This window comes from Adiantum capillus-veneris, chromosome 1, assembly GCF_014529385.1.
Source record: "Adiantum capillus-veneris isolate H3 chromosome 1, ASM1452938v2, whole genome shotgun sequence".
In the NCBI taxonomy this organism is placed as follows: Eukaryota; Viridiplantae; Streptophyta; class Polypodiopsida; order Polypodiales; family Pteridaceae; genus Adiantum; species Adiantum capillus-veneris.
The window spans coordinates 58,393,396-58,410,371 of record NC_140931.1 but is presented as its reverse complement, the minus strand read 5'-3'; positions in this window follow the sequence as shown (position 1 = coordinate 58,410,371).

The following is a 16,976-nucleotide window of genomic DNA, read 5'->3' as shown; positions in this document are numbered from 1 at the left end:
AACAAAAAATTGATTTCTACTCATTGGTTACGTTTATTATATTATTTACTTGCATACCTTTTCCTCTTTCACCCAAAATAATTCAAGGAGGGACCATATCATATGATTCCAATATCTTTCCATATCCATAACTCCTCCATATTTTTATTATTATTTTTACTCATTATTCTAACACCATGTGCTCATTGAGCTAAAGTCCATGAATAGTCCATACACTAGTCCCACCATGTATATATTTCTTTATTCACCAATAATCCTCCTCCATGCATGGGTCAAGGGCAACTTGGATGCTTTGTATTATAATATGACAAAGCAGGGGCTCACTCTTGGATGCATTGTACAAATTCAACAAAGGAGGGGGCCACTAAAAGACTTTTGCAGGCATAAAAACAAGCTTTTTGGTGAGAATTTTGGCACCTATCTCCACTCCGAATTTGGAGTGGTGGTCAAAAGAGAAAACGTAGCCCACGCTTTGAATAATCACCTCAAATTTTTTCATGATTTTTGAAGCTACCAGCGGTGAGCTATGAGTTTTTGAGTGGACCTCAGTCTGCCCACTTTTCTCACAAGTAGCCCTTAGTCTTCTCTCACCCTTCCACACACCTACTCACTCTTACACATCCCTCCCTCTCCTTCCCTCACTCAAACCTGAAATTTTCATGGATTCTCCCACCCTGTTCACCATTACCCTTCTCTCTCATCCCTATAGTTCTTTTATGAACCTCTACATACATACACCCTCTCCATGTCTCTCTCTATTGCTTCTATGTTACAATTTCATTTACCTCTCCTAAAAATATCTAAAATTCAGCATCTTAACCATGATAACTTCTGCAAATTGAGGATTTTTCATCAACAAATCCTCTTTTCATCGTGGTGGTCAACCGTGGCGGCGGTGTAAAGAAGCGAAGAAGAAGAAGAAGACCAGCGGTCATTTTTTCCACAATCTACACAAGGGTGAGTTCAAGCTTCTTCAAAGCTTCACCATCTCAATGATTCTCTTTTAATTCACCCCTCTTCCTTCATCAAATCAACTCATCCTACCCATTGTAAATATATCACTAACAATTCTAGTGATTATTACCACTAAGAACTAACTTCTCTTGTAAAAATGCACCCACACTATCAACATATGGAGTAGGCAACCGCACAAGTAAACCAAATTCACTCACTCCCATGGAAGTTTCTCTCCTTTCACCACATCAATAATTCTCTTACTCGAGCCCACATCCATGTGACTCAAGAGAAAAGAGAGACCCCATTCTCATTTGAAATTCATAAAAATTCATAATCCTTGATCTTTCCTAATAAAATTGATTAGGCTTAATCCTAATCAAGGCTTCTAAAACCTATAAATAGAACCCATTCCTCCTTGTAAAAGACATCACTATACCATTGCACACTAGATTGAGCGTACCACACGCCAGTTCTATCTTGGTTGTAAAGAGAGAGTAAGCTTTATATACACCATCACCTTGGTGCATAGAAAATCTTGAGCTAGTTTGAGTGAGTGCGAGTAGAAGATATTCTTCCTACCATTGTTGTATCTACCCCAACATCAATGAATTGGTAGTTTTGGGTGCAATTCATGTCCAAAGGCTCACGCTTCTCCTCCAATTTGGCTTGGCAAACTCATTCAGCTTCATAAGGTGATTTGTTTCATTGAAGGTTGTTGTTTTGTTGCTTGTAATTCATTGGCTATTGTTTGGCTACCATTGTAAGAGGGTGGATGGTGAGAGGTCTCCCATAACCCTAAGACAATGTGCTAGTGATGCTATAACCAAAGCTTGTCACTTGATTCCGCAAGCTCCAAGTTCCTTTTTGTGCAAAATATAAAGTTGAAGCTAAGTTGTACGCCATCTCTCTCTCTCTCTCTCTCGTGTTTTAGTGTGTGAGAGTGTTCCATTGGTGTTAGGGTTAGTGTAAATTCCTTGCTTGTTTGTGGGTTGCTCTAACGATTCTCCTCTTTTGCGTCCTAGTTCGCTCTTAAACTAGGTGGTGCCCCTTGTGTAGTTGGGATTTGGCTGTGGGTTTGTTGTTTTGGTTTATGTTGTGTTGTGCCCCAGCCCCATTGAGCAGCATGGGAGGCTTGAAGGGTCTCTAGAGGTTTCTCTTCTTGGTTCCCGCCCCGGACCGCCTCAATTTTGGTGCCCCCACGGAGGACAGGCTTGTGTATGTTTTGTGAAGGCTCAACCTTTAGCATAATCAAGTAGCTTGCATGAATCCCGAGAATTTGTATGATCCCTTCATTCCCATTGCAAGGCAAAAGGTACACATAATTGTTAGTACTAAGTTGCAATTTCAGCGAGTAATTCGTAGAATTTTAGGTCCTCTTAGGTCGGTAGAGATAAACGCATCAGTAAATCCTTTTATTTTGCCTCTCATTAGGTACGACCTTAGTTTGGACGTCTATATTTTTGTTTTGTTTTAAGAATTAGGTCATGCATAGATCATGGATAATGGCCAAGGAATACAGGTTTTTCCCTTTCATTTCACTCCACACATTAGAGTAAACATTGCAATTAGTAGAAAAATCCATTTTCAACAACGTATGGTATTCATGTTTGGTGCCCAAAGAGTAGGAGAAATTCTCGCGTCACCAAACCTTGTCATTCTACCTCTTATTGATTATCATAGGTCATTTGATGTGAATATTTTTATTTTGTCGTAGAATAGATTGCAATTTAGAAAATATTATTGTGTAAATCTTTTAAAGAAAGAAAAAACAAAAATGCGTCACTTTTAAATCAATTCAATGGAGAGCCAACGCCAAATGTCTGGATATCCTCTTTTCTTTGGAGAGCCTGGAGAGGATGCAGAATTATTTCTAGCGAATTTCAAGATGTCTTGCCGTATCAAGAGGATAGTAACTGATCAAGAACGTGTAGAAATGTTTGAGGTGGTCCTTAGGAAAGATGCTAGCACTTGGTTTGACTCTTTGCCTGAGGAAGTTAAAGGGAATTACACGGAAGTTTTGAATCGTTTCAAGAAATACCTCTTTGATCCCCAAAACACTCAGAAATTATGGCAAGACATTGTTTCTCATAAGCAAAAAGACTTAGATGACTACTACTTGTACAAGCAAGAGTTCCTACGTCTTTGGGCTCTATGGATACGAAATGTTGCTAACCCTGGTGATGGTGCAGAATTTCTAAAGAAGGAGAGGTTCATAGCGGGACTCTCTCCTGACCTTAAGGTAAAAGTTGAGGCGAGTGCACCTGCTACCTTTGATGCAGCTGAAACTAGGGCTGCTGAGAACTATAGGAAACTCAAGTGCTTAAGGGGGGAGGTTCCAATAGAAGGTCTTAGACCCAAAGGTAAGTCACAAGCATCAACATCTAAGGAGCTTCCTGAGGTAACGGCGGAAGTGATTGAGAAGTTAAATGAATCTTTAAGCAGCTTGTCAATTCACCTTGCACAAGTTGTAGGTCCAAAGGGACAAGCAAAGAAGTCTGAAGAGCGAGACCCATGACCTAGGAGAGTCTTGCAATGTTGGAATTGCGGTGAGTCTAGACATGGGATGCATAATTGACCTTGGCCCCGTGGGGAGCCAGGGAGACCTAACTTGAATTACCCAGTGATGAATGCAGGTGAAGGAACTAGTCAGCAACCACGGCTTATACAAAGGCCAAATGGAGCAAGACCACCTCCACAAGGAGTGGAAGGAGTTCCACCTTTGCCAGACCCAAACGTGCATGTGGTAGAGGTGACAAATTCAAGAGAGGTTTACATGGAAGCAAATGGCCTTAAGCGTGGCCGAGGGAAAGGTAAGGAGAAAGAAGGAGTTACATCACAAAGTGACCATGGACGAGAAAAGAAGGCAAATGAGACCAAGGAAGCTAAGAGGACTCGACGTCGTATCAACCTCCAAGACTTTCCTCTTGGACATGGAATGGCTCCATACAAACTGTTGGAAGACGAGAGGTAAGGGTCCTGATATCTCATGGCCTCAATTTCTTGCATTATGTCCACAAGTTAGGAGGGATTTAACAAGGGCAGTTAGCACTAGGAGAAAGGTAAAAGAGAGTGTGCCTGTTGTAAAAATTGTACAAGCTAAAATGAATGAGGACATTACACCTGTGCTAGATTGTTACATAAAAGGGAGATTGGTTAGGAAAGGTCTAGTGGATGGGGGTGCACAAATTTGCATCATGACAGAGGGACTCATGCAAAAACTAGGCACGCACATCCATGAGACACCTGAAATTAAGGTCAAGATGGCAAACAATAGCAAGGCTAGGTGCGTAGGCATTTGTAAAAATGTTTTTGTGGAGTCCTTTGACATTAAGAAGGCAGTGGATTTCTATGTCATGTCTACCAAAGGAAATGGTTACCCATTTATCCTAGGGAGACCATGGCTAATGAAAATGCGAGCTTTGCAGGATTGGGAGAGTGGAAAGCTAATTTGCAGGAACGACAATCATAAGAAGGTTGTCTTTGACATGAAGGAGCAACGCCAAGAGGAGCTCCATGAAGAATCATCTCAAAGTGAGACGGAAGAAGGTTGGACCGATAACACTTCAGAAGAAGAAAGTAGCGGCAGCATTACTGAAGAGGAGTCTTCCATCGAAGTCATGGGGGTAAGGTTTAAGCCAACCAACCAAGAGACCTCTTGTCAAGGTTTGGAGGAGGTAGGTTCCCAAGAGAACCAAAAAGTGGAAGATGAAACAATGCTAGAAGGTATGCTATCTACAACACTTACAAAGGATGAAAGAGAGGAGTTCAAATGTGTGCTAAGAAAATTTCCTAGGCTTTTTGCTAAAGACTACACCGATGTGCGTGGAGTAGATGCTGTTCAACACAAAATTGAGTTGAAGCCAGAGGCCACACCTAAGGCTTAGAAGCTACGAAGGCTAGGAGTCATCAAGGAGAAGGCTTTACTCAAGGAGGTAAGAAAGCTTCTAGCAGCAGGTTTCATTTATCCAGTGGAGAATTCAGAGTGGGTCTCTCCCGTTGTTGTCACTCCTAAGAAAAACGGAAAGTGGAGGGTGTGTGTGGATTACCGTCCACTCAATGAGGCAACAAAAAGAGATCACTTTCCCCTCCCATTTCAGGATGAGATACTAAATGAGGTAGCTGGTCATGAGAAGTACACTGTGTGTGATGGCTACTCAGGCTACTTTCAAATAGGTATCGCATTGGAAGATCAATTGAAAACAACCTTTATCACTCCTTGGGGTTGTTATGCTTTTAGAGTCATGGCATTTGGTCTGACAAATGCTCCTGCAACATTCCAACGTTTCATGAACATGGTGTTTCAAGCATTCTTTGGAAAGTCAATTAGGGTGTTCATTGATGATTTCTGCATTTATAGCTCAAAATCATTGCATCTACAAAGGGTAGAAGAAGGTTTAAAGAAGCTCTACGACATGGGAGGTCAACTCAACCCCGACAAGTGCCACATAGGTGAGGATGAAGTGATCTTGCTCGGTCACAAGGTTTCCTATAAAGGCATTGAGGTGGATCCTTCAAAGGCAAAGGCTCTTATTGAGCTCCCATCACCAAAGAGTCTTAAGGAGGTCATCTCTTTCATTCAGAAGGTGAAGTATATGTCACGCTTCATTCACTTAGCCTCGGAGTTGCTTCATCCTTTGAAAAAGTTGACACAACAAGTAGAATTTGCATGGTATGATGAGCTTGAAGAGTATTTTTGTAACATTAAAGTCATTTTGTCAGAGCTACCAACACTCATGCCTCCTTGTTGGGAGTACATTTTCTTTGTTAGCTCTAGTGTTGGAAGGGAAACAATTGGTGCTGTGTTGCTACAACAAGATCCCCACAGTACAAGGATGCGACCCATCTACTTTGCTAGTAGGGTCATGAATGCTTTGGAGAGAGATTACAGAGAAGAAGAACTCATGATGCTTTCTCTCATGTTTGCGGTGAGAAAGTTTGGATCCTACCTGCTACCAAAACCTTTTGTAATTCTCACTGCAGAAAATTTGTTCCCTTGGGTGTCATCTCAAATGAATCTTAGTACTAGGATCTCAAAGTGGATTATGGATTTGCAAGAGTTCCAATACTCTTTCAAGGTAGAAGATAGTGTGCGTGCACAATTGGCAGGGATTCTGACTTATAGGGTACATGAGAAGGAAATTAAGGTGCCTGAAGTAAAGACCCTACCATTGCCACCACCAAAAAGTATTCCCAATGCTTTTACCTTGTTCTTTGATGGAGCTTTTCGACGAGCCACAGGGAAAGCAGGGGGAGGGCTAGTGTTGCTCAACCCAAGTGGAGAGGTGGTCATGAAAGAGAAGGTCAATCTACCAGGTTCAACTAGCAACAATGAAGCAGAATACGACACACTACTTCATGGTTTGAAGATGTGCATTGGCCAAGGGATAAAACGTCTCATGGTAAAGGGAGATGCACTTCTCATTGTTAAACAGATTTTAGGCATTTGGGCATGCAAGAATGAAAGCTTAAGGGCAAAAGTTCATGCCATTCGTAAGATGTTTAATCAGTTTGAAGAAGTGCAACTATATCATATTTCGAGGAAACAAAATGAAGATGCCGATTTACTTGCACAACAAGCAGTTACATGTGTTGAGAGAGAAGTGCAGGTCATCATGGTGGCAGCAGCTGTCAAGCAACCGAGATACCAGGGATTGGAGTCATTGGCTCCCATTATTGGCTACATTTTGGAGGGTGAGTTTCCACAAGACTTCACGAAGGCTCAGAAGAGGAGACTCATGAAGAAGGCAAGTTTCTATCTCTTCCTAGAAGGCTCCCTCTATCAAAGAGGGAAGGATCAAGTGTGCAGAAGAGTACCAACTATCGAGGAAATTCCAGCCATTTTAAAAGGTTTGCATGAAGAGGCATGTGGTGGTCATTTTGCCCAAGAATCAACTGTGAAGAAGATTTTGCTTGCGGGGTATGTTTGGCCAAGCTTGCATGTGGATGTTCAACATTGGTGTAAAAGCTGTCACAATTGTCAGATAAATGGAAATAGAAGGTTGGTGCATGGCCCGAGGCAAATAGTGCTTGCAAATGGACCCTTTGAAAAGTGGGGCATTGATGCTATGGGTCCTCTGCCTAGGACAAAAAATGGTAAACTCTACATTCTAGTGGCTATAGACTATATGACTAGGTGGGTGGAAGCTCAAAGTGTGGCAAGAGTGAATGAGAGGACAGTTAGCAAGTTTGTGCACACTCACATTTTTTGCAGATTTGGCACACCTTTGGAGATCGTTTCTGATAATGGTCCAGGATTTAGGAAGGGCTTGCTCACAGAAGTTTGTAATGAGCTTCACATTCTACATCAGCATAGCACACCCTACTATCCTCAATCAAATGGTTTGGTAGAGAGGACTAATGGTGTCATTGCAGGAATCATTAGAAAGATGGTGCAAAACAAGACAAAATTATGGGATGACTTCTTGGATGGTGCCTTGTGGGCATATCGAACCACATATAGGCAAGCCACGGAGTTCACACCATTTCACTTGGTCTATGGTCAAGAGGCTTTGCAGCCTATCGAGCTCAACATTGCAACAATGCGAGTTCATGGCAAAGCAGCACAAGATGATCAAGAGGTATGGATGGATCGACTTCTTACGTTAGTGGAGCTTTAGTGGAAAAGAGAAGCAGTATATGAGTGCTACAAGAGGAAAGCCACACAAGCGAAAGAAAAGCTCGACAAGAAACTGAAGGACAAAGGCATCAAGGAAAGAGAGCTTGTGCTAGGGTATGACAATCGACTTGACAATCGTTTTGATGCCAAGTTTGAAACTAGATGGCAAGGGCCATACATAGTCAAGAAGGCTTTCAATTCAAGTTACTATCAGCTTATGGACTTGAATGGTAAAGAACACTCTAGGAAGGTAAACGGGTATTGCTTGAAGCCCTATTTGAGTCGCCTTCTACCAAAGGATCTACCAAAGATCTGTCCAAAGGCCGATGTCTCATGTAAGTATTGTTACATGAAGCATGAGTGTAACTCCAACCAAAATTCTGAGGGGCCAAACAATGAAGATCTCGTCAAGGACTCTGAAGAACTCTCTTTGGAAAAGATGCTCTATGATGGTACATGAATATACAATCATCCTGGGGGAGGGCTAATGGTAGCCGTTTTTCGGCTCTCCATAATTGCCATACTAAGTTACTCCACCCTACCAAATTCACCCAAATGCTATGGCTATCCCTACCATTTCACTGTACATAAGCGTGTGTGAGTTAGGGGGCTTTTCCCATATCTTCTTAAAAACCCTCAGCTAGCTAATCACTGGGCTAGTTGAGCCAAAAAAATAAAAAAATAAAAGTATATTATGGCCTCTTTGTGTGTAAATATTTCATTGTATATATGGCCTAAATATAGGGATTTTTTATTATTATTTTGGTATTTTATTTAAATATTTCTACTTAGGTGTGTGTTTTATTAAACCTATGTACACCTTCTTTCATCCTCTTACACCATAATTATATTTTTTGCCAATATGTACATACTCTAACCTCATATTTTTTCTTTATACAAATCACTCCCGCATTTTCACCCTCACCCTCGTGAAAACAAAAAATTGATTTCTACTCATTGGTTACGTTTATTATATAATTTACTTGCATACCTTTTTCTCTTTCACCCAAAATAATTCAAGGAGGGACCATATCATATGATTCCAATATCTTTCCATATCCATAACTCCTCCATACTTTTATTATTATTTTTACTCATTATTCTAACACCATGTGCTCATTGAGCTAAAGTCCATGAATAGTCCATACACTAGTCCCACCATGTATATATTTCTTTATTCACCAATGATCCTCCTCCATGCATGGGTCAAGGGCAACTTGGATGCTTTGTATTATAATATGACAAAGGAGGGGCTCACTCTTGGATGCATTGTACAAATTCAACAAAGGAGGGGGCCACTAAAAGACTTTTGCAGGCATAAAAACAGGCTTTTTGATGAGAATTTTGGCACCTATCTCCACTCCGAATTTGGAGCAGTGGTCAAAAGAGAAAATGTAGCCCACGCTCTGAATAATCACCTCAAATGTTCTCATGATTTTTGAAGCTACCAGCGGTGAGCTATGAGTTTTTGAGTGGACCCCAGTCTGCCCACTTTTCTCACAAGTAGCCCTTAGTCTTCTCTCACCCTTCCACACACCTACTCACTCTTACACATCCCTCCCTCTCCTTCCCTCACTCAAACCTGCAATTTCCATGGCTTCTCCCACCCTCTTCACCATTACCCTTCTCTCTCATCCCTATAGTTCTTTTATGAACCTCTACATACATACACCCTCTCCATGTCTCTCTCTATTGCTTCTATGTTACAATTTCATTTACCTCTCCTAAAAATATCTAAAATTCAGCATCTTAACCATGATAACTTCTGCAAATTGAGGATTTTTCATCAACAAATCCTCTTTTCATCGTGGTGGTCAACCGTGGCGGCGGTGTAAAGAAGCGAAGAAGAAGAAGAAGACCAGCGGTCATTTTTTTCACAATCTACACAAGGGTGAGTTCAAGCTTCTTCAAAGCTTCACCATCTCAATGATTCTCTTTTAATTCACCCCTCTTCCTTCATCAAATCAACTCGTACTACCCATTGTAAATGTATCACTAACAATTCTAGTGATTATTACCACTAAGAACTAACTTCTCTTGTAAAAATGCACCCACACTATCAACATATGGAGTAGGCAACCGCACAAGTAAACCAAATTCACTCACTCCCATGGAAGTTTCTCTCCTTTCACCACATCAATAATTCTCTTACTTGAGCCCACATCCATGTGACTCAAGAGAAAAGAGAGACCCCATTCTCATTTGAAATTCATAAAAATTCATAATCCTTGATCTTTCCTAATAAAATTGATTAGGCTTAATCCTAATCAAGGCTTCTAAAACCTATAAATAGAACCCATTCCTCCTTGTAAAATACATCACTATACCATTGCACACTAGATTGAGCGTACCACACGCCAGTTCTATCTTGGTTGTAAAGAGAGAGTAAGCTTTCTATACACCATCACCTTGGTGCATAGAAAAGCTTGAGCTAGTTTGAGTGAGTGCGAGTAGAAGATATTCTTCCTACCATTGTTGTATCTACCCCAACATCAATGAATTGGTAGTTTTGGGTGCAATTCATGTCCAAAGGCTCACGCTTCTCCTCCAATTTGGCTTGGCAAACTCATTCAGCTTCATAAGGTGATTTGTTTCATTGAAGGTTGTTGTTTTGTTGCTTGTGATTCATTGGCTATTGTTTGGCTACCATTGTAAGAGGGTGGATGGTGAGAGGTCTCCCATAACCCTAAGACAATGTGCTAGTGATGCTATAACCAAAGCTTGTCACTTCATTCCGCAAGCTCTAAGTTCCTTTTTGTGCAAAATATAAAGTTGAAGCTAAGTTGTACACCATCTCTCTCTCTCTCTCTCTCTCTCTCTCTCTCTCTCTCTCTCTCTCTCTCTCTCTCTCTCTCTCTCTCTCTCGTGTTTTAGTGTGTGAGAGTGTTCCATTGGTGTTAGGGTTAGTGTAAATTCCTTGATTGTTTGTGGGTTGCTCTAACGATTCTCCTCTTTTGCATCCTAGTTCGCTCTTAAACTAGGTGGTGCCCCTTGTGTAGTTGGGATTTGGCTGTGGGTTTGTTGTTTTGGTTTATGTTGTGTTGTGCCCCAGGCCCATTGAGCAGCACGGGAGCCTTGAAGGGTGTCTAGAGGTTTCTCTTCTTGTTGCCCGCCCCGGACCGCCTCAATATATAGCTCTGTTATGGATGCAAGCAAGTCAAGAGCAGCTAGAGCCAAATATTAACTATGCTAATCCTGTGGTGACACCAACTAACCTTGGAGAACAGCCTACGTAGGGAGAGGAAATGTCAAGCTGTGTTTCTTTTAAGCGTCACAATGAAGGTGGACTTGGTCAAATGCATCAAAAATCATTGCATCAAATTTTTCGGATGCAGTCTCTAGAAGAAGCACAAACTACACTCGCCAAACCAATTTTCTTCATTGGAAGTGCTCTGGTCATGGTAGACAATAATCCTTGGAAGGCCGCTTGGAAGAAAATTGGTGAGTTTGGCTCAGGATTTTCAGCTCCTTCTCTTATCACACGATATGAAATGTTCTCTTGGAAAAATGTTACATTGAAGTCAAAGGGAATATTGCCAAAATAATATTTAGGAATATTTCGCTTTTAGGATGCACAATTGTGAGTGATATTTGTTCAAACGTTCTAAGAAGACCACTGATCAATGTAATGTTGGTTTCTCCAAGGGGAGAAACGTTCATAAAGGCGATTGATAGTTCTTGTGCAATTAAAGTGGAAAATATATTTTTGAGGGCGTGATTAATGTAATTAAAGAAATCGGAGCTGAACATGTCGTTCAAGTTGTTAGGGACAACGCAAAAAACTATAAAAACGCTAGCAAATTAATAAAAGAAGTGCTTTCCACACATTTTTCCAGTGGTTATAATACGCACAGCTTAAACTTGGTGCTGAAGGATTGGTACACTAGTGAAGAAACCACATAGCTTGCCAAAATAATTGACACAGCACGCCAAGTTGTGAAATTTATCTTGAAACGACAAAGAATGCTCGATTTGTACAGAACGTGCTTGTCAGTGATTTTGAAACTTCCTACTGAAACTCGGTTTTGCACACATTTTTATACATTGGAATCACTTTTCCACAATAAGTGCATTGTGATTGACACTTTCAACTGCATGGCTTTTGATGAATGGCAGCTTGAGCAAAAAGAAAAAGTGAAAGAGAAGATTAAATGTCTACGTGGCTCTATAAACAAGTCTGCTTGATGGAGGAGTGTAATGGATGCATACCATGTAATGAGGCCCGTTATGTTTGTGATTTGCAACCTTGATCAGAAGGCACCAAATATGGGCAAAGTGTGGATGACATGGTGGCCAGTCCAACAGAGTCTTGAAAATCCCAAGGAACTAAAAGATTCTGTAGCAGAGAAGGAGTGGCGACTACCATTCTCTCGCAAACAACAAAGAATTTTGGCCAAGTATTCTCATGCAAGATGGAAGAGCGCTCATAGTCCACTCCATAGTGTGGCTTACACGCTTGATCTATAGTATTGGAATTTAGATCTGATGTCTAATACAGAGGTGGTCAGTGATTTCTATCACGTGGTCAACACGTTCTACTCCAACTTTTAGGACCAAATTGATTGTATCAAAGAAATGAGTGCATTTAGATCAAAAGAATGTCCTAATGATTTTGTACAGTCGATGGCAAAAGAGAAACCTGCACGGAAGTGATGAATGATGAATGATGAATGGTGGAGAGCATTACTCGACTTTACGTCCCCTTGCAATGAAAGTAATGGCACAATATGCAGTAAACTCAAGTTTAGAGAGAAACTAGAGTATGTACAAGTATGTTCATAACACTATTCACAATAGATTATTAGCAGACAAAGCTGAAAAATTAGTGTATATGTTTTGCAACAAAAAGATATTGTATCACATCAAGAGTGCTGGCTATGAGGAGGAAATGCCAACCTGGTTGTATGATGGTCAAAAACGAAGACGAAGAAGAATTCAATGTCGGTGTATCTCAATGCACTATAGACAAAATAGAAGAGAATTTGATTATAGATGTGGAAGTTGAATTACAAAAACGACCCACAACACTCAAAATTGGAACTAGATAACAACTTCACAGATGTAGTATAGCTTGAGAGTATAATGAGATTGTGTCAAAAACCATTTTGAAATAGCTTATATTCAATGTGTTTTGATCATATACAATGCTTCATAGTAGCAAGTATACATAGTTTGTCGATCTCGATTGTTATCTTGGTCACCAAACAGATTTCTAATTGTGCTAGGGGTATCTTGGCAGGCTTGTTTGAATTTATACTCATTTTCCATGCCAAATATATAATATATTCCTTGTGGAATATCTTGTGAACATATTACGCATCGGCTACTATTTTTCATTAGACAAATTAAACAAATGAAATGATAATAATGACCACATGTCAATGTATACTATCCACTCCATCCATCAAAATTCTTGTAGCAATCTGGACATTGGAAAGATGAAGATGCATCTAAAGTAGATGAGGGGACCAAATTTGGATGCAAGACAAGGTGACTAATGTGTGTCCCTTGTACAAGTGGAGGATTCACTCACTGTGTCAGATTCTGAACATCTTGGCTTAGGCAGTGAATACTTTTCTCCATCCGGACCTGTGGTGGTTAGGGTGTTTGGGTGGCTATAGAAAGCCATGTTATTTTTGCATCTTTCTCTGCCAGCTGTGTCGTGTAATCTTTCTCTCTCTTTAACTGTAGGTTGATGCCTTCAACTATCAATGCCAGCTCATCTCGGGTGAAAGTGACACAACTCTCCCGGATATCATGGGTGGTAACAATTGTCTCCTTCAACGAAAAGTCTAATGGTCGCTATTGCACAAAATGAATATATAACATTTTTGCAAAATATAACACACAATCTGCATTTTGCAGTGGATGGCCACAAACTTCCAAGTAGATCCTCTCAGCATTTGATCGCTTCGTGGAGGCACTTTGATACCTTCCACCATCCTTTCTTATCTCCACGTCCTCACATGGCCATATTGTTTTGAGCATGTCCTTGGTTACTTCTTATTGATCTCTTTCCATTGCAAGTGGTTTGAATTTTCCCATTTTGATAGTTGTCGAGCAGTACGTATCGCTTGCTATGCCGACATACCATGCGCTAGAGATTTCATACGCTAAAATGCATTAACATCCGCTTGTTGTTGATCATAAGGCGTTGATTGTGTACAACAACGTTCTTTATCAGCCATAGTATCTTAGATCTGCAATGGACAAATAGACCAATATTCAATATCATTTGACAAAAATATATTCTCACGATTCAACAGTTTCACAGATACACAAAGACTCTGGTCTCATCCACTACATAACACGTCATAGGCCCCTTCAATCAGATCACGATTGATGCAAAAAACAAAATCACAATTGAATGAAACAATTGGACCACAAGGCAAATGACTAAAGATAATTGATCCTATTAAATTACAAGACATGACTCAATGAGGTGAACCACCCAAACGGCGATAATAGACTTCAATACAAATGAATACTCAGACAACAAGACAAGTGTATAGCACAAAATGTTCAGGCTGGGTAAAAAGATGGCTCAAGTTCAACAAGCGGTCATTGAACAGGATTAGGGTCTGTCTTTAAATGATCTTTGAAAAATATCAAAACATTTGATGCGTTTCTTCTAGTTTCCCGCTCTCTTAACTTCATCCAACATTCTACTTTTGTCTGAATGGCCCTCATGACATCTTGATCGGGGTGGTAAAATACTTATTCTGAGAAATAAACTTTCCTAGCTGCACTCTAGAAGTCTATCAATATGTTGAATAGATAACTAAATGCATAAATGTTGCTTGATTTTGTATACGTATCTACGCATATATTTCTGAAGCAATCCACAGTCGCTTTGCAATCTTTCCTTCCCTTGCTAATTGTGCCTCAAAAAATGCAAAGTCTGCTTGAGTGCTCGGATGCAAATAATTATTTGAAACATGCTTGCCTGGTGTTCTAAGCATCATGCCCCAGTCAATGATGTCGATGCGAGGTTTATTTCCGCAAGTAAAGTCAATATTATGTTGAAAGGGTGCAGGTCGTTGTGCACTGTATCAGTCGAGTGGACAGCCGCAACGCCATCAATTAAAGCATGACAGATTGCTGGCATCTGTTCAAGCACTGCTTTGACCCATGCAGTCTCTATCTCTCGTAAGTGTTGATTTGTTGGTGGCAATGACCTCCAGACGTGTTGTAGCTTGTGCATGTTGCATTTGAACGCTCCATGGGCGAATGGCAAGCGGCACATCATGTCCACCAAGGTGTCCCCATTGTAGTATGGAAAGATTGTGATCCAGGGAGCTTCGGTGGTAAAGCCAATGCATCTTACAATGGAGGGGTGAAGTGCTTGCATTCCTTGCTATGTCTGAAAGCTATCAAATTTAGTCTCACTCCCTCCCTTGTAGCATTTTTTTGCATATGTAATGTGCTCTGGAAAGAAAGATATACCTTTAATGGTGTCTAATGTGCACACACCAAAAGATCCTGCTCCAACCCTTGTACCTTCTACCAGGGCCTTGTGGGGAATGCCAATCAAATGAGCGTACTTGGCATTCAATATCGTGTGCATGATTGTGTCGGTACCGCTGGCATCTGATCGGCGATCCACTGCTACTTGTGCATCTTGGATCATCTTCAATCACTTCGGTAAGGAAGTTTGGTGTTGAGCTTTCACCCGCTTTATCTTGACCTTCTGTTCCTCCCATAATTTGTCCCAGAGCTCTAATTTTTCCATATTATAGGTGGGAGGGATATCTTCCTTTAAGTCTCTGCAATAGACTTTCATATTGCCAAACTTCTCGAATGCATGTTGGAATCAGAAAATCATATTGGCCTTCACCTCGCAGCACATGATGATATTGCCAAAATACATTCTTTTCGAATGGCACGCATAATAATTTTCTTTTGATCTGGCACCATTTTAGCATTGGACAATAAAAAACAACATATCAATTACAATTTTTCATGGGTGCACACTACACTAACACTCTCACAATAGTTCAGACAAACCATAACCATGACTTGAAGACTTTAAGAAATATACACAATTATATTGATGCACATTGGAAACAATTTTCAATGTAAAATGCAATGTGTACTTGTGTAAAATGCACAGCAAATAAGTGGTTTTTAAGAACTTCATCCAGATCAAACAATACAGGTTAAAAACCTGAAAAATTTCAGCAAATTGTGAATTTATTACTTATATTTTTCACTGTGCACTCTCACACTAGTTCAAACAAAGCGTACACTGACTTAAAGACTTCAAAACATTATGCAAGATTAAATCACTTCATGTTGATAATCATTTTGACTTTAAAATAGTATGTTTACTCGTGTAAAATGCAATAAAAATTAGTAAATCCTAATAAAATTTTCCAGATCTAGCAAGACATGTTAAAAACCAAAAACAAATCAAAAATTTTTGATAGAACATAAGACCCGAGTTTATATTTTGCACGTTATCACAATTCATTTTTTAAAAAAATGCCTCTTAGAAGATACATGCATTGTGACGTACATACTGTCAATTTTATTTTAGCTCGTTTTAAAACATTGAAAGTACACAAACCAATGATAAATGGCAAAGAACGTCTTGCTCTTTAAACAGATAAAAATGAATATTTAACATGCAAATTGTGTGCATATAATTTTTTACATAGATTTTATGTAAATGTAGCATTTAGAATAGTGATGATGATTGATGAATAAAACATTATTTTGAATATGATTAGCTAGTATACATTTTCATAAGAACACTTAAAAACAACAATATCGAATAATTCAAACATGTATATGAAAAAAAAATTAACTACACATGCACATACAAGTTATATGGCGTTCGTACGGCCGGGTTAATGACCTGAACACCACATTTATGCAAAAACAGATGCTTCTAACGAACGACACTCAATTAGCCGTGTTATCAACCGAGTGCCGCCCGAATCTAAAGAGAAATAATGGCTTGCATACGAGCATCATATAGCCGCGTTACCGACCAATGCCCATATATTTTTTTGAAAAGGGGAAGGGAAGTTGACTCACCATAAGGATACTAGAATCGCCGCATTACTGATGTAGTACCTAACAATGAGCCAATACTTACCACACGGACACCATATTCCCCACGTCACTAAGGAGATTCCCCCGTGGTAAGCACTGTTCCATACAACAGCTTACGCATACACTCGTATTTATGTGGTAAGGTACCTTATGACTGCCGTGCAATATGACAAAAGGCACGCTACCACACAACGCATATACACACACACAACACATACCCGGGTCGTGTGGTCATGTACTCCACCAATGCCGTGCACTGTGACACAGAGCATGCTCCCACACGACCCCCTCTCTCCCTCTATCCTCTCGACGTACCTGTGAAGGTGGTCATCTCTCTCTCTCT